Below are 18,793 nucleotides of genomic sequence, written 5' to 3' on the forward strand. Positions count from 1 at the left end.
TAACTTTTATCATAAATCAAATAGAACAAGCTAGTAACTCCTCAAAGGCCCTCTTCAACATAGTAGGGCATTTCGTCTCCCCCAAGTTATTATTATTATTATTATTATTAATGAGTTTTATATCGCGCGTGGTTACCCTTGGGCATCCCGGCGCTCAAGTATGCACCCATTCCCAAGTGGAATCCCAGGAGTTTTGTGACTCACTAGCTGTCTACTTTCAGGAAAAGATTTCTTATATCTATACCAAATTCCCAGCTGCTGCTTTGCAGGATGCAGAGACCAGTATTAGGTCAGAGGAGCTACGAAAAGTAACCCATTGTACTCTGGATTACTTTCAGACGGACACGCTAGAGGAAGTACTCAATTCCTTGGTTACAGCTAAATCCAGCTCACCCCATGATTCTTGTTCCCCTAAGATAATGGCTCTCGTAGTCACTTGCTGTGCCCCCACCATTCAAAATATTTTCAATTGCTCTATACAAACAGGAATTATCCCCACGGCATGGAAGGAAACATATGCACAGGTTATGTTGAAAAAAGCAACATTTGACCAGCAAGTACTTCCCTCGCAATCGGGTTTCCGACGGGTTTCAGCACAGAGACTGCACTCCTGGCAGAGACTGACTCTCTTAGACAGGTGATGGATGCAGGATGTTCGATCTGGATCTGTCCGCGGCCTTCATCATTTCACACCCAAAGCTTATGAAAAGATTCCAGGCTTGTGGTATCCAGGAAACAGCATTAAAATAGCTGCAGCATTTCCTATCAGATAGACAACAGACAATCATATTAGTGCCTTATTCCTCAGATAAAATGCAACTGGATAAGGGCGTACCCCAGGGATCTTGTCTAAGCCAGATGCTTTTCACTATATATATATATGGCTCCATTAGCAAAGAATGTAGAGCAGTTTGGCTTTGAGATAATTTCATACGCTGACGATACCCAGCTTATGTTTACTGTTGGCCCTAATTTAGAATTAGCGAACATGCGCTTCTCGGCCTGCATGCTTGCAATATCCAACTGGATGACTGAGAATTGCCTCCAGCTGAACCCAGAAAAAACGGAGATCATGCTAATGGGGAAAGCCCCAACCCTTTGGTCAGACAAGCTGTGGCCCCATCAACTGGGAGCAGTTCCCGTGTGGAAACAAAGTGTAAAAAACTTAGGGATAAAACTCGACCATACTTTAACAATGAAAGACCATATCACTGCTACTACCAGCTCCTGTTATTATAATTTGTGCCTTCTGCGCAGAATCTTTCCCTTTCTCCACACTAACTCCCACAGAACCCTTGTCCAGGCTATGGTGATCAGTAGACTGGACTATGGGAATACTCTGCTGGCCGAAGTGGGATTGACTCTGCTTGCTAAATTACAGGTGGTCCAGAATACCTCTGCAAGACTAATCTTAAACCGTCCCGCAGGTACCCCTTCCACGCCCCTGCTGAGGGAACTGCACTGGCTACTGGTGAAGAAGCTGTCCTATTTTAAAATTTGCTGCCTCTCTTATAATGCCTTGAGAGGCAATATGTCCATGCTATCTTCAAAGAAAACTTACGAGCAACGAGTGGGTGCAGCCTTCAGAGCACAGGAACAAGAGGACGCTTCTTTGGATTCCCGCTCTATTTATTCTTCTTCGGGAGGGCGTGTACCCTCCTCCGGTACACCTTGCCAAAATCTCAGATCAAGCACCCAAGCTCTTTTGTGTGTGCCCGGAATACGTCAAACTCGCACTGGGGGCAAGCCCTTTCCTTATTTTGCCCCAAGGTACTGGAATAAGTTACCCATAGCTCTCTGTGAGATTCCTATTTACAGTAAATTCAGAAAACAACTAAAAGCCTATCTGTATACATTTTCTGGTTGTCACGTTCCTCAACAGTGCCGAGATGCCCCCAGGGGATACGTGCGCCATAAAAATAATATTACAACAACCACCAATGCCAGTACTGATATTCAGTTGTACCTGCAGTGTATTTCACACTTTGCGATTCCTAATGTTTGTTATGTTATGCTAGGATTATTTTTATGAAGAGAGAACAACAATGGGTCTGGCTCTTATCTGTAAGGCTGAGGCCTTAAACAACACAACAACCACCAATGCAAGTACTGATATTCAGTTGTAACTGCTTGTCAGGGCGCCAAAGCTTTAAGTCAATATACACCCTGCTTAATTAATAGAGTTTTTTATTTTTTACTTTATAATTTCATTCTTTTTTCGGCAAAATGAACAACACATTTAAATGTAGAAAACACCACATCAAAGTATTCAGAAGACAATATACAATTAAAGAAAAAATCAGTCTACATACACAAGACCCTACCCCTACTAAAAAGTATCACAAAATTGCCATTCAAACTTCTCCATTCAAACCACAGTGCTCAATCACACTACTCCTCACACATACAAACATTCATGGCTCCTTGGTATGAAAAACGTACTTTTCTTGTCTACTGGTGGACCAAGGGGCACTTACCAAACAATGCAAAGATCTAATGGCATTACTTACTTTTGAGCGAAAGCCAGCATTTCAAACCACATGCAGGAGAGCCCGCCGTAACCGATTTACGATTGATGCTACATGCACAGGTTTAACTTCTTAAACCAACACCGGGTCGATTAAAGCCCCGTAGAACACGAGTTCACTTAGATGCGTCCAACACACTGCAGCAACAGCAATTGTGCCAGAATCCGGAAATTAAATCATCAAAACCCTTTGAAAAAATCGAGCCGTCATAACGTAAAGTGATGTGTGATAGATCCATGCTTGCGGAATTCCCCTGCTGGAAAGCTCTTTCTGGTTAACAACACCAAATTATCAGCAATGAGATATTAGAAACAGGAGCTTGCAGCTCCTAAAAGAATTCACGGTTTCAACATCACGCCACCTGCCCCCCTTTTTCAACCGACTATCCTGGTTCTTGTTGAAAAAATGTTATTGATCACTTTTGAATCGACCAAATAGTCGTCTTTTGGTCCTGAGGAGAACCCCAGAATTGAAAGGTGTTCGAAACACGTAGACCTTTTTCTGTTGGATACCAAACAATTGTACTATTGAAACAGATCGGGCTAGTTGTGCAGTCCAATATTTTTTTTATTTATTTATTGGTAATGTTTAGAAGTAGTTTACTGCACAACTAAGTAATGCCATTAGATCTTTGCATTGTTTGGTAGGTGCCCCTTGGTCCACCAGTAGACAAGAAAAGTATGTTTTTCATACCAAGGAGCCATGAATGTTTGTATGTGTGAGGATTAGTATGATTGAGCAATGTGGTTTGAATGGCAATTTTGTGATACTTTTTACTAGGGGTAGGGTCTTGTGTATATAGACAGATTTTTTCTTTAATTGTATATTGTCTTCTGAATATTTTGATGTGGTGTTTTTTCTACATTTAAATGTGTTATTCATTTTGCCGAAAAAAGAATGAAGTTATAAAGTAAAAAATAAAAAACTTTATTGATTAAGAAGGGTGTATATTGACTTAAAGCTTTTGTGCCCTGACAAGCAGGTACAACTGAATATGAAAAGGGGCGACCACTCGGTCCCCCCGAACGTATGGTTGGGTGCCCCGATCCTCCCGGGAAACCATTTTTGGGCGGGGGGCGTGTCTCGGCTGGTATGCCCGAAGCGGCGTAGCCGGGGCGCGCCTTTTCCCGCCCAAGAGGGGTTGTCCTAGACACCTACACCGATGGCCACACCCAGTAGGCGTACCGGAGGAGGGTACACGCCCTCCCGAAGAAGAATAAATAGAGCGGGAATCCGAAGAAGCGTCCTCTTGTTCCTGTGCTCTGAAGGCTGCACCCACTCGTTGCTTGTGAGCCCTCGACGGAACAAGGAGCAATTTTGAGAACTTGTAATTCTTGTGTTTCTCTTTCAGTGACTTTAAGGCGAAGAATCCAGGACCGTGATCGACTCAGAGCGGACAATCAAAACCATGTCTGGCAAAAAGGCAGGAAAAGGTTCCGAGACAGATAAGGTGCTTCGCATGCTGGTGAACCGAATTGCGGGCATGGAACGGAAAGTCGGACAAGTCCCAGCGCTCGGTCGAGATTTGGCGGACGTCAAGAAGCAACTGGCTGCAATGAACAAACCTGGTAACCCTAAGAAGGTAATAGGCCCGGCATTGCCGGGAATCGTCCCCGAGGGTAGAGGGAAACGGGTCAAGAGGAAGGCGGTTGCAGGGGAGGTTCCGGTCCCTGAGGTGCCCCCGGTCACCCCTGGCACACCAGTTAATGATCCGGTACCAATCCCAGACGCGGGTCAACCGATTCCGGTTGTGATTACGCCCGCTAACGATGAGGATATGCCTCCTGAATTGGCCACCCAGTTGGCCGCATGGCTCAACAAGAAGGCAGGGGGTGCTACGTCGCCCAGAGACACGGCCGAAGAGGCCAAGTTACTAATCCAGCAGTTGCGGCAGTCGCGAGATGCCGCGAAGGCGAATCTTCCTCTTGTTTCCCCACAGGTGACACCGGAAGGACCGGCAGCTGGTCTCGAGAAAACGGCGGGAACAACGACCGAACCCGGTAAGCCCGCGTTGCCATTGGCGGGGGAGGGCTCATTACCCTCAAGGCGGGAGGGGGTGGTACAACATATCCCCATTGCCACGAAAGAATTGATATGGGCAGACAAGTATGTCAATATGTTTTTGTTATTAACTGACCATCGCGAGATGGAATATGCTAAAACACAGAAAGATTTGTGGCACCGAGCGTCTGGCGCGCCAAGATGGCGGAGTTCAGGGTGGAGGAGACGATAACGAATTGGGCGAAGGCCTTTGCAATGTTTACTGCGATTATTGGTGAACGTAAGCCCGAGGTATTGACTGAACTGTCTTGTTATCAAACTCGTATAATGGATTTTTATGAAATGTATGAAGGGGAGGAATGGAAAGGTTACGACATGAAATTCCGTAAAGCGAAAGAGTATGATTCCTCTCTGACATGGGACTGCCTCGACTCAATTTCTTGGCATAGGCAGCTCTTGCCTGGGACGGCAGGGACATCCTCGCCAGGCGGGAGTGGGTCGGGGGTTTCCCGCCAAAGGCCCGCGGTGCCCTTTCGAGCAGGCGCCGGTAGTGATCACCAGCCGAAAACCGGCGGGAATGGTGGAAAGCGGGGGGTCTGTTGGGGCTTCAATCGAGGCAACTGTAACAGACCGCAAGGAACATGTAGGTTCAAGCATGTGTGTGCGGGCTGTGGGAATTCCTCACACCCGGAGAGTTCGTGTAGATCGAAAAATAACGGGGGGGGAGGAAAGGGTGGGTCCAAGCAGGGGTGAGGCTGATCGTTGTGACCAATTGCCTACACCCGTTGATCTCATGGCTATGACTCCTTGGTTAAACGAATACCGTGATCATGTCTCCGCTGGGGTGTTGAGGAAGGGATTCTTATACGGCTTCCACATTCCGGCGGGGGATTTTCGAGGGGAACTTTGGTGTAAAAACCAGTTATCAGCGCAGCACAATCCAAGTGTGGTAGAGAGGAAAATTGCAAAAGAAGTGAGTCTAGGGCGAGTGGCAGGACCTTTTCAGCACCCGCCAGTGGCGGATTTCATCTGTTCCCCATTAGGGGTGGTCCCGAAGAAGGACCCAGGGGAGTTTAGGCTGATCCATAACCTGTCTGCTCCAAGGGGTTTTTCGGTGAACGATGCTATTGACCCAGAAGTTTGTTCGGTGCGGTACGCATCATTCGATGATGCCGTCGCCATGTTAAATTGCCTGGGCCCCGGGGCGCTGATGGCGAAATCAGACATCGAATCAACGTTCCGGTTGCTCCCGGTACACCCACAGGATCAGCGTTTGCTAGGTTTTGTATTCCAAGGGAGTTATTACATGGATAAATGCATGCCGATGGGTTGCTCCATTTCTTGTGCCTATTTTGAAAAATTCAGCTGCTTTTTAGAGTGGGCATTCATCGAGGCCACAGGGCATAGGCATGTTATGCATTATCTAGATGACTTTCTGTTCTTGGGAGCAGCCGGCGACACGAAATGTGCGCAGGCGCTACATGATTTTTGCATCCTCATGAGGGAGTTTGGAGTCCCATTGGCACCAGGTAAGACGGTTGGACCATCTACTTCACTGGAGTTTCTGGGAATTGAGCTCGATTCAGTGGAGGGATGTTTCCGTTTGCCGGTGGGAAAGGTAGCTAAATTCAGGGCTTCCCTGGAACTCTGCATTAGTAAGGAGAAAGTGACCCTGCACCAGTTACAGCAAACAGTGGGCCAGCTTAACTTTGCGTTGAGAGTTATACCAATGGCCTGTCCCTTTTCACGCTCTATTGCACAAGCTATGGTTGGTCTCAAAGAAGGACACCACCGCACGAAACTGTCTGCAGAGGTTCGCCAGGATATGCGCATTTGGTTGACATTTCTGGCGGACTTCAACGGTCGAGTAGTGTGGAACAAGCCGCCAGCGTCTTCGGACGAGCTAGGTTTGTGGACTGACTCGGCGGGGAGCGTGGGATTTGGCGCCATCTTTGGTAACCGATGGTTGGCGCAAACATGGCCGGCGTGGTGGCACTCCTGCGGTCTCACAAGTAACATTGGGTTCCTGGAGCTATTCCCTATTTTTGTTGCTCTGATGGCATGGCCGGACAATTTCAGAGACCGCTCTGTGGTATTTTGGTCTGATAATATGACTGTTGTCGAATGCATTAACAAACAGGCAGCACGCTGCAAATGGATCTTGAGATTGTTGAAGGAAGTTGTGCTGCTTTGCATGAGACTAAATGTACAGTTCAGGGCGAAACATGTGCCGGGCGTACTGAATCATGCAGCTGATGCACTCTCTCGTTCACATATACAGGCGTTCAGGGGTTATCTACCTACAGCGGACCTAGTGGCGGCACCATTCCCCGAAGTGCTTTGGCTAATCGGCGTGGTTTATGGCGTAGGTGCATGGCATAAAAGATCCAACAAGTTCCTTCTTGGCGAGAAAAGCCCTTCACGGCTGGCAGCGCCTTGAGGGTCGCAAGCAAGATGAGAGGCGCCCGATTGGCTTAGAAAGGTTGTCCCTACTTATGGCGAAACTAGTCGAGACATGCTCCTCTCAATTCGAAGCAGTTCTGTTCTGAGCAGCTTTCGCATTAGCGTTCCATGGGGCGATGCGGGTGAGCGAATTAGTCGCTAGGAACAAAAAAGACGTTGAGGGAGGCCTGTGCAGGAATCACGTCCTAATTAGGCGTGATTCGATGGTAGTGACGATAGCCAGGTCCAAGACCGACCAGGGGGCTACGGGAAACAGTGTTATTGTGCAGCGCATGCGAGGGTCCCCCACGTGCCCGATACTGTGTATAGAGGAATACTTGGCACTGAGGGCTGCTACGTGGGGGGGAAGTTTGCTGAGGCACAGGGATGGCACCCCACTGACGAGGTTTCAGTTTCAGAGGGTGCTTGCGCTGACAATTGCTGCCGCAGGCATGGACCCGAGCGATTTTGGGACCCACTCCTTTAGGATAGGGGCGGCTACTGAGGCTACAGCCAGGGGTCAGAGCGCGGATGAAGTAAAACAGTTGGGACGATGGTCCTCGAATTGCTTCAAAAGGTATGTGCGGTTGCACATATTGTAAGTCAATTGACATGCACTCACGCGTCTTGTCTTTTGTTTGTTACAGTTTCGCGAGCATGTCATGCGGAGCGGAATTTGCAGTCGACCCAGTACCAGGAGACCAGCGGTCATGGATCACCGTCTGAGGAGAGAATGGTGTGGGTCGTGGGCCACTCATACGTGAGGCGGGCCGGGGACGTATTCAAAGCAGGTGACGCGACTCGCGCAGCTGGCGAATACGGGTACAGAGTGGCCTTCCACGGAAGGGGCGGGCTCTGTATTGACCAATTCGAATCTTTTGTTGAGGGTCTCTTAGGGTGGCAGAGGTCACCGCCATCTGTAGTTATAGTACACCTGGGGGGCAATGACTTGGTTACACTGGGTAGACGAGTGTTGCTCGAGCAAGTTTTGTCTGCCATTAGCTGGTTGGCTAAAAGAATCCCGGGGTGCACGATTGCCTGGTCCCACATGATTCCCAGGAAAGTATGGCGGGGGGGCCTTTCGGTGTCAGCACTGAACCATTCGGTGAAGAAGGTTAACAATAAAATTGGTAGATTGTTTTGCTCTGCGCAGTTGCATAGTATTCCTCATGGGTGTATTCGGGGTGAACACATGTATCTGAATGATGGGGGTTCACCTGTCCCAGGAGGGGAATGTTTTACTCATAGGAGACTTCATAGCATGGCTAAGGGGTTTGAGGAAGCATGACCTTTAGGAGGAGTTTGGGGGGGGCCGGATAGCCGGTCAACTATCGGCCTGTGGCGGTAAGGTCATGATCGGTGAGCAGTAATTTCAAGGTCCCTAGAGGGGGGACGCCACCCACTATGGATGGGAGCGCCCGGGGGGCGGTGGCCATTGGCCCCTCCCACTGGGAGGCGGCACCCACTAAGGATGGGTCACCTAAGGGGAAACGGCCATAGGCCCTTTCCAGGGGAGGAGGCGGCTATATGCCCCTCCTACGAATTTCCCGGGGCCCGGATATCCGCGACGGCGGATAGAGAGTGTGGGGATGGGGGGGGAGTCCACGCTGTCCTTCCTACAGATACCTCACACGGGAGCTCGGACGACCTTTAAGATGGCGTCGAGCGGAAAGGGGGCCCCCAACAAGACAAGGGAAATTACAGTTGGCAATGAGGGTACAGTCCTCTGCGCAGCCGCCACTCACACCGTGAGGGCGAGAGTTTTGGTAGTAGGGATCTAACACCGGTTAAGACCTTGCCGTTGGCCCTTAATGCTAGGATGTACAATTATAATTTAGAATGTATGCATTTGCAGGATGTTAGACTCGGCTAGGAAACCTTTGTATTAGAGATTTGTTAAGGTTAGCCAAAGAACATGTCTTCATCGAAATGTAATAAATGGAAAATTGTACATGATTATGAAACTTTTATTTAATGTTTTAAATTTTGTTTCATATTTTAATAAATACGGCCGGGATGGTGACTCCCTCCTGCCTTCCAAAAGTTCAGAACTGCGTCCGACTTCCCATCCTTGGGGATTGTGTTGGGAGGGGGTGACGGGCATCCTGGCCATATCAGTACTGGCATTGGTGGTTGTTTTGTTGTTTAAGAGCTCAACCTTACTGATAAGCGCCAGACCCATTGTTGTTCTCTCTTCATAAAAATAATACTAGCATAACATAACAAACATTAGGAATCGCAAACAGTGTGAAATACACTGTTGTACAAAGGAAATGCGCCTCGCAAATTGCGAGTCACAAAAAACTCACAATTTGCGAGGCGCTATTTTCTTGGTCGTACATCTGGCCCCACATCCTTTAAGATGACTGAGGTATATATCTTGCACTGCAAGAAAAGGTGCCCCCTGTTTAATTATGGGTTGTAGAGGAGGGGGAAGAAACAATTTAAACAATTGATTATAACCCCACAAAAACACCTATCAAGACTGCATTCACACCTCTCAGAACTCTACAGTCACACTACCATTCACACAGCATGGACAATATCACAGAAAAGGAAAAAAATTTTAAACATATATGAGATCATTTATTTTGCAGTTGAACTTTGGGTGGGGACTGGGTGGTTTCACATTTAGCTTGAGCACTTGAAGGTTATGTTCTGTTTAGTGCGGGGAAGGCAGAGAGGGGCAATGTGGGTGGAAGTTTAGTAAGCAGTAACATTTTTATTTTTATTTTCTGTTCTTATTTGTGCACACCTTATGTTGGTAATAAGCAGTTAGTTGAACGTTTTTTTTTAAATTTTGTTTCACTGAACCCCTGATGAAGAGCCAGCAGGCTCGAAATGCATTGGGTGTATTGAATGAAATGAGCCTACTTGAAACATGATTGACCTCACGTGCCAATGTTAAAAGCCTGGATTGGCAGCAGGATACATTTGAAAATTTTGAATAAAGAACTACTATGCAATCAAGCTGTCTCCGCAGTGATCGATTCAGCAGGAAGATTAAATATAGAAGAATTGGTATATTGATTGAAAAATAATGACAAACAAGGATGGTTCAGGAATAAGTGACATATTGGGAGAAATTTCTTCCCCATTTTGCAGTGCGACAGATGGGTGCGCGAGGAAAGTGCCCTTTGGCTGGATTTGTTAATCACTGTGATATGGGACGTTTCACAGTATCTGGGCGCACACATCACAAACATATATATTTTTTCATTGGAAAAGGATTAAATTATATAAGGGAAGGAGTGTATTCTCACCCATATTTGATTCTACTTTTAGAAAGTTCCCATTTGTGTGTGAGAATTTATATGGTGGCCTGTATTGATATTTGTTTGTAATTCATTTTGTTAATTGTGAGTTGGGTGTAATGTATATAGATGATACGTTCATATTTTGTGTTCTGTGTACTGCAATGTGTTAAACATTTTTTTTTCACTAGACTGTTATGAAAAATAAATGTCGATCACTGGTATTAAGTATAGTGATCATGAATAAAAACAAAAGTATTTAGTTTCAGAGACTGTTTTGTCAATTTGAATGTTGGTTGGTATTTTCAGTGGCCTAGCAATACTGACTGTTTATGGGCCCATTCCCTATTATAATAATTTAACTTTTAGAAAGTTGTCATTTTCTAGTCCTAACCACTTGGTGCCTGCAGCCTGTCCCTGGGTCGCATGTGTATTTCACCCAGACAATGGCACAAAGGGAGGTTCGGTGTTGGCAGTGTTGGTCACTCTGACTTAACGAGAGGGATGAACTATCGCCTACCACACTTGCACATCACAAAGGCCGTGCTTGAACACATTCATAAAGGGTTTGTGTGGTATCCTGGGGTTGATCCTGTGGGACTATAGAATTTAGAATGTAATGGTAGAATGAGTTCCATGTTAAAATATCGTTAACAAAAATATAGTTTACAAAAATATAGATGTATAAATATCATTTACAAAAATATCGATTCCCTATACCTAAACAGGTAAGTACATAAATATCGACTCAAAAATATAGATGTAATAAATATAGATGTAAAAAATATCGACTTTAATAATTATTATAAATTAAATTAAATAATGAAAGAATATAACTATTATTAACAAAATACATTACATTACTTTTATATTTTAACTATTTATAACAAATTAACTAAATTTAATCATTATAAACTTAATAAATGTGTACATATACATATATTTAACACATAAAAGTATATAACAATAAATATACATACATTTAATAAAAATATGAAAACATTAATAGTTAAAACATTTGATAGCGAAGGGGTAAAAATTACTATTACCTACTCCAGTGAGTGCAACAGTAGGGAAAGCGCTGGATAGCGTAGGGGTAAAAATTACTATTCCCACTCCAGAGGGTGCAACAGTAAGGAAAACGTTGGATAGCGTAGGGGTAAAAATTACTATTCCCACTCCAAAGGGTGCAACAGTAGGGAAAGCGTTGGATAGCGTAGGGATAAAAATTACTATTCCCACTCCAGTGAGTGCAACAGTAGGGAAAGCGCTGGATAGCGTAGGGGTAAAAATTACTATTCCCACTCCAGAGGGTGCAACAGTAGGGAAAACATTGGATAGCGTAGGGGTAAAAATTACTATTCCCACTCCAGTGAGTGCAACAGTAGGGAAAGCGCTGGATAGCGTAGGGGTAAAAATTACTATTCCCACTCCAAAGGGTGCAACAGTAGGGAAAGCCTTGTATAGCGTAGGGGTAAACATTACTATTCCCACTCCAAAGGGTGCAACAGTGGGGAAAGCGTTGGATAGCGTAGGGGTAAAAATTACTATTCCCACTCCAGTGAGTGCAACAGTAGGGAAAGCGCTGGATAGCGTAGGGGTAAAAATTACTATTCCCACTCCAGAGTGTGCAACAGTAGGGAAAGCGTTGGATAGCGTAGGGGTAAAAATTACAATTCCCACTCCAAAGGGTGCAACAGTAGGGAAAGCGTTGGATAGCGTAGGGGTAAAAATTACTATTCCCACTCCAGTGAGTGCAACAGTAGGGAAAACATTGGATAGCGTAGGGGTAAAAATTACTATTCCCACTCCAGTGAGTGCAACAGTAGGGAAAGCGCTGGATAGCGTAGGGGTAAAAATTACTATTCCCACTCCAATGGGTGCAACAGTAGGGAAAGCGTTGTATAGCGTAGGGGTAAACATTACTATTCCCACTCCAAAGGGTGCAACAGTGGGGAAAGCGTTGGATAGCGTAGGGGTAAAAATTACTATTCCCACTCCAGTGAGTGCAACAGTAGGGAAAGCGCTGGATAGCGTAGGGGTAAAAATTACTATTCCCACTCCAAAGGGTGCAACAGTAGGGAGAGCGTTGTATAGCGTAGGGGTAAACATTACTATTCCCACTCCAAAGGGTGCAACAGTGGGGAAAGCGTTGGATAGCGTAGGGGTAAAAATTACTATTCCCACTCCAAAGGGTGCAACTGTAGGGAAAGCGTTGGATAGCGTTGGGGTAAAAATTACTATTCCCACTCCAGTGAGTGCAACAGTAGGGAAAGCGCTGGATAGCGTAGGGGTAAAAATTACTATTCCCACTCCAAAGGGTGCAACAGTAGGGAAAGCGTTGGATAGCGTAGGGGTAAAAATTACTATTCCCACTCCAAAGGGTGCAACAGTGGGGAAAGCGTTGGATAGGTTAGGGGTAAAAATTACTATTCCTACTCCAGTGAGTGCAACAGTAGGGAAAGCGCTGGATAGCGTAGGGTTAAAAATTACTATTCCCACTCCGGAGGGTGCAACAGTAGAGAAAGCGCTGGATAGCCTAGGCATAAAAATTACTATTCCCACTCCACAGGGTACAACAGTAGGGAAAGCGCTGGAACGCAAAACAAAATAAAAACCATCTATCAAATTTAGTATAAAATGTAATTTAGATTATAAAAATATTTAATATATACATTTAAATATATTATTATTAACAAACACCTACACACCTAAAATTAATTACTCAATTACATTTAATATTTACTAATTAATTAATTATTATTAATGTATTTTAAAATTATTTTATTAATTAATTAATTGACAGCGTTCACACCATATACACTTATAAACACCACAACACAAACTTTAATTTATTTACTCTTTTACAATTAATAATTATTTAATTATAATTAATTTATAATTTATTTAATAATTATTCAATTACAATTTAATTACTTCACAACATTTTCTGTTATAAAGTCCACTACACACACCTAAAATTAATTAAACAATTAACATAATTAATTAACATAATTAATTATCAATTAACTAATTGAAATTAATTAACACATAATTATTAAACAATTTATATTAAATTAACACATTAATTAATCAATTATTTTAATATATTTAAATTACTTCCCACCCTATTCCCCTATAAACCCACAACCCGTTATGGAACTAATAACACAAAATTCAACATAAAATACATTAATAACTAATAAAATGCTACAACATATAATAAATTGACAAACAATACTCATTAAAAACACGAAATACTTATAATTATTAGAAAATCGATATTTTAGTTAACTATATGTTTGTAAACTATATTTATTACAACTATATTATTGTTACCTATTAGTCGATATTCTGGACAAACTATATTTTTGTTGTCGATATTTCTCTTGTCGATATTTCTGAGGAGATATTTATGTAACACAATATTTTGCCGTCGATATTCCCGCTCTATACCGTCATAATGATAGTAAGATGCACAACACCGGGAGGTTTGTCAGTATTTGTTTTTGCCCAAAGGCAAGCTAGGGCCAGGGCATGAAGGAAGGGGATGTCTAATACCTCATAGGGGTGGAAACCTTCAGAACCATTTCCTACTTAAAGTGGTCACCAGGTGTAAATAGCGGACCCACAGACCAAACTCTTCGGTATAACTCTGGACCTGTGGAAACCCCAGAAGGACTGCTGTGTTGCTCTGCCGGAAATACTGCCCTGCTGCCAGAGTGAAAGGACTGGACCTGAATCTTGAACCCAGGACCACCAGAGTGACTCCAAGGGCTAGTTGCTGACCTCCGGATCTGAGTCTCAGGGACTGAAAAGGGTCCTACGATCTTGAACCCAACACTTGGACTCTGCCTGCTGGAGTTCTATACCCCAAGGGGTGCCACTCCAGTCCTGGACCCTTGGAAGTGGGCCTCAGGTGCCCTGCCAGCCCAGTTGAGGTCCTGTGGCTGGAACTTACATAGCACAATGCATCTCTTCGCAGCCCCGCTCCAGAACCGCCACAGCTCAATACATCCCTGACACCAAACCTAGTATCACAGCCTGCAGACACCTTGATGTGCGATGCGCCCTCGATGCAGACATTCACACGTCAAGCCCTTTGCTGACAGCATTCTCAATGACGACGCATAACTCCACATTGTAACCCCGAAGCTTCTTTAGAACTGCTTGCTCACAACACATTTTTGATCCTGGACTTTGCATCGCAAACCCCTCGCCAACGGAAACCTCAACAATGACGCAAGACTTACATCACCGCCTCACAGCTCCTCAGAACTACCACTGCATGACATATTTTCAAAGCAGGATCTAACAATGCTGCGCAACCAGGATATAAGGTACTTTGTTCAGCAAGCCTTGCTTGGTCCCTGTATACGGCGGGTGCTCCATTGAGGTCATCTTGAACTTATGTATTTCTCTCGTCCGGCGTGATCAGATAACCTCAGTTAGTGCTTTGTGCTTCTAGCCACCATTTGCACTTAAAACTTTAGAAATGCCTATCCCTGGCTCTACTGATTGGATTTTTGTCATTTTGGTCTCAAATAAATTATTATATTTTAGTCTATTTTTCTAAATTGGAGTGTGATTTTTCTTGTGTTGTGTTTTCACTTTCTTATTTTTGAGTTGCTCTAATACATTCTTTACATGTTGTCTCTATGTTAAACCTGACCTCTTTGTGCCAAGGTACCAGAGGGCTAAGCACAATTTAATTTGGGGTTTTCTTGTGGGTCACCCTGACAGGGATTGTGGTCTCTGCTTGAGTAGGGCTTCACCCCTTTCAACCACTAACTCAATTTCCAACAGTGTTGAATAAAATTACCTTAAGAAGAGTTTCAGTGACTTTGGTGTTTTCTGTCAACCACTACATATTTGTGCTGATGTTCGAGCTGCTGACACAAACCTGCGCAGCAGCTCAACCTCTACTACCAATTCCTGTACCTCTCTTCTGGGTTCTTCATCATGTCTCGAAGTGGTCGGTGGGGCTGTGTGGTGCTTAAGACCTATATTATTACTGGCACTACCAAAGATGTTGTTACTATTTTTAGTACCTCTGTGCCGTGGTCTGGCAGTTTGTCCCAGTGGCGGCCATATACATGAAGAAAGTGTTCGGTCATCGCTGAATCCAGGCCTCTCCTTGCTGGAAGTGGCTTCAAGTCTTCATGCGTTCCAGAGCTGATGTGAGCATGGAACGCATATGTGTATGGAAGCTGATAGGTGAAAGGTAACGGAGAATGGGTGACCGCATGCATATTAACACTGCTGCTCTTTCTCTGTCAGAACACGGATGTGTTAATCAACTGCTCCCCATGGTGCTCAGTAAAGGAGATGATTGGTAATATTATATTTTTGTTCTGTTCTTCTTCTTTCCCACAAAAGTGAACCGTAACATGACATTGGCTTGGCGAGTGGTGTAACTCCTTGTACTTTTCCAAACAGTGGTGATGTGCACACCTTGACATTGAAATACCGCCGGCAAATTGTCCAGTTTTGTTTCTGGCTATTCACATCAACCGTGATGTGTACACCATTGATATATATTGTGAACACATCCTCTGAAATCCTTTCAAGAAAGCTTTCTGCACCACTCACCATTTCTTTTGAAATTTTGACAGCAGTGATGTAATGAGAAACTGGGTTATCCCTGTCCTGTGGTTTTAGGAAAACTGCAGGGATTCCATGTAGTTTATTATTTCATCCACATTTTCAACAATGTTAACCATTGTGTATTTTAATGGTCATCATTTGAAGAATTTTAAACAACCTATTGTATGGCAGTATTGGTTGCCTTGTGTTTGGTTGATATTTTTTCTGTAAACAAGTGTATCATGCAGTCAGTGAATTCTCCAAATTTTTTGCAAACTCCTTGTGATACTCTCATTCCATGGAAGCAATGGTTGGATACTTTGGAGAAGTATTTAGCAGCAATTGTAGCACACAAGCTCCGGGGTGAAAGGAAGAAATATCTCTTACTTCATTCTTTGGGATTTGAAGGCAGAGATATATGGAAACATTTACATGAATTGGTAGTTGAGGAAGGGTGAAGAACTCTATGAGTATGAAGAAAGTGTTAAAAGACTTCAAACTAGGGAGCATATTACCAACGATTAGCGATATATATCGCTAACTAGGCTTAGCAACAAATTTTTTATCGCTAAGCATCGCCGCAAATTATCGCTGAGATAACTTGCTATCAGTAAGGTTTATCTCAAAAGCGATAAAAATCAGGCAAAATGTGTGAATATCGCTGAGAATACAGCGATATTAACGCATTCGTGAGAAAATGCTTTTAGCCATGTTATCAACCTCCCATTGGATAACATGGGTACGCCCACTTTGCATGTCATTAGCGATAAATATCGCTGACATGCAAAGCGGGCCCCAAACCGCGCGCTATCGCCTAAAGCTGTCGCTAACTGCTGTTAGCGAAGGCTTGCTAATAGAGCGATAGAATTATTGCCGCTTAGCGGCCAAAAACGGATGCTAAACCGGCGATAATTGCCTATCGCCCTGCTTGGTAATATGCCCCTCAATTTTATGTGCTTCCCTGTTTAGTAGTTCTCAGGCACAAGCTTTTCAGGAGAGCTCAAACCCCAAGTGAGAATGTTGATTTGTATATACCAGCTTTGAGCAGGTTGGTAGCAGATTGTCATTTCGAAAATTGTTCTGATCAGTTCAGCAGTTATTTTGTAACAAGTCAATTATGTAAAAGCTATTATCTATGTAAAATCCATCACTGGAGGTTACTATTAAAACAGCAAAAATCATTGAGACTTTGCAGTTATCAGCTAAAGAATTAGATGATAAAAGTTCTGATGTGGTTTCCATTGTAAAATCCAGTTCTGTGGTTTAAGGATGAAAGAACTAAACCCCTTTGCTCCCAAATAAATGTTTTTTTTCAATGTGGGAACCAGATCAATAACGGGGGAAGCAATGTCCAGCCCAAAATGATATTTAGAGTCTCTCGAACAAACTTGGCTATTTGCTAAGAAATGTCAGTGTGTGAGATCTAATGTCCCTACTGAGGGGTGTTACTATTGATCTTTTGCAATCCGAAGAAAACAAAATAGAAAATGATTTGAGGGATATGGTTATGGTAGTGAAGTCTGATAAAGTAGGGCTAGGTGATCCAAATAGCTGTTGGATCCCTACATGGATGTAATGGTTGATGACAATAGTCTGCATTTACTCTTTGAGTGTGGTGCACACATTACCATGATAACTCAAGAATTGTCTAACACCATGTGGGAGACAAAGCCATTATTACCACCTGATCCCAAGGGTGTTACGCATTAAGGGCGGAAAATTGACTTGTTAGGATGTATTGAAGACACATTTTCAGCAGTGATTTGTAGTTCCCTTTCAGTAAAGTCAGCATGCAAGTTTTTCTTCTCTAGTCTGTCCCTGAGCGCCGGGAAACCCACTGTGGGTAGCTGCGCGCTTTATAAGTTTAAATAAATAACTAAATAAATTGTCGCATATGACAGTGCCCATTAAACTAGGACGGACCAATGCTGGGCTAGTTCCCCCCTTCTACAACTCTAAATAAATGCAAACCGTTTCCCTCTTCTATCCCTCCACTATCCTTCTCAATCTAAATAACTGATCAATATCAACCACTCAAATTACTTTCATATTTCACTATACTAACTCACCACTAATACTTATGGCTTCCAGAGTAGTGTGCTACTCGCCAAGAAAGTGCTTCAACAGCCCATTAGGTGTAACAAGCTGGTACTAGCACTGATACAACCAACCCAGGGAATCAATACCCAGACCAGACTAATTTTTTAGAGCAGGAACAATGGTGGGAACCACGAGGACGAGGACGTCCCTGGGGGAGACCCAGGGGCCCAAGATCGCAGAACTGGAACAGAGGCAGGGGCAAGACCAGAGGCAGGGGTCAGACACAGTTCCAACAGTCACACGGAGAGATACAAACCAGGAGACAACACTACAGATGGTGATTCGAAATCCAGAGAATCCAATAATCAATCTCTCAAACTACGAGTTACACCGAGACGAACAGAGTGTACTTGAAAAAGGCTTATCCTTTGTACCCACCTCAATGCCAAATTCCTTTAATCTGAAAATGGAATTACATCACTTCTTTAGAAAAATAAGATTGAAACACTTTTTTCAAAAAGTCCCACACAATCCTGTCTTCTCTGGAAGTGGCCTCAGACCACCATCCAAATTCAATCCTCCTGCTCACCAAATGTCACCAAAAATCTTGGCTTTTGAACAAGTGGTATTGAGAGATGTAGAGAAAACTGTATCAGAGAGACAATATGTGAAATATAACATTACCAAGGCAGAGAAAATAGCACTCACCACGCTACAAGAAAATGCTAGTATAGTAATTAAACCGGCCGACAAGGGCGGAGCCATTGTCGTGCAAAACTATGATCAATACACGAATGAAATCCTTGCCCAGCTAAACGTTGAAGGTAACTATGCGAAACTGAGAGGGGACCCGACAAAGGAAATAACAAAGCAAATTAACTCTATCACTATGCAAGGATTAGACTTGGGCTTCATTAATAAATATGAGTACGAATATCTCAA

This window comes from Lissotriton vulgaris, chromosome 3_1, assembly GCF_964263255.1.
Source record: "Lissotriton vulgaris chromosome 3_1, aLisVul1.2, whole genome shotgun sequence".
In the NCBI taxonomy this organism is placed as follows: Eukaryota; Metazoa; Chordata; class Amphibia; order Caudata; family Salamandridae; genus Lissotriton; species Lissotriton vulgaris.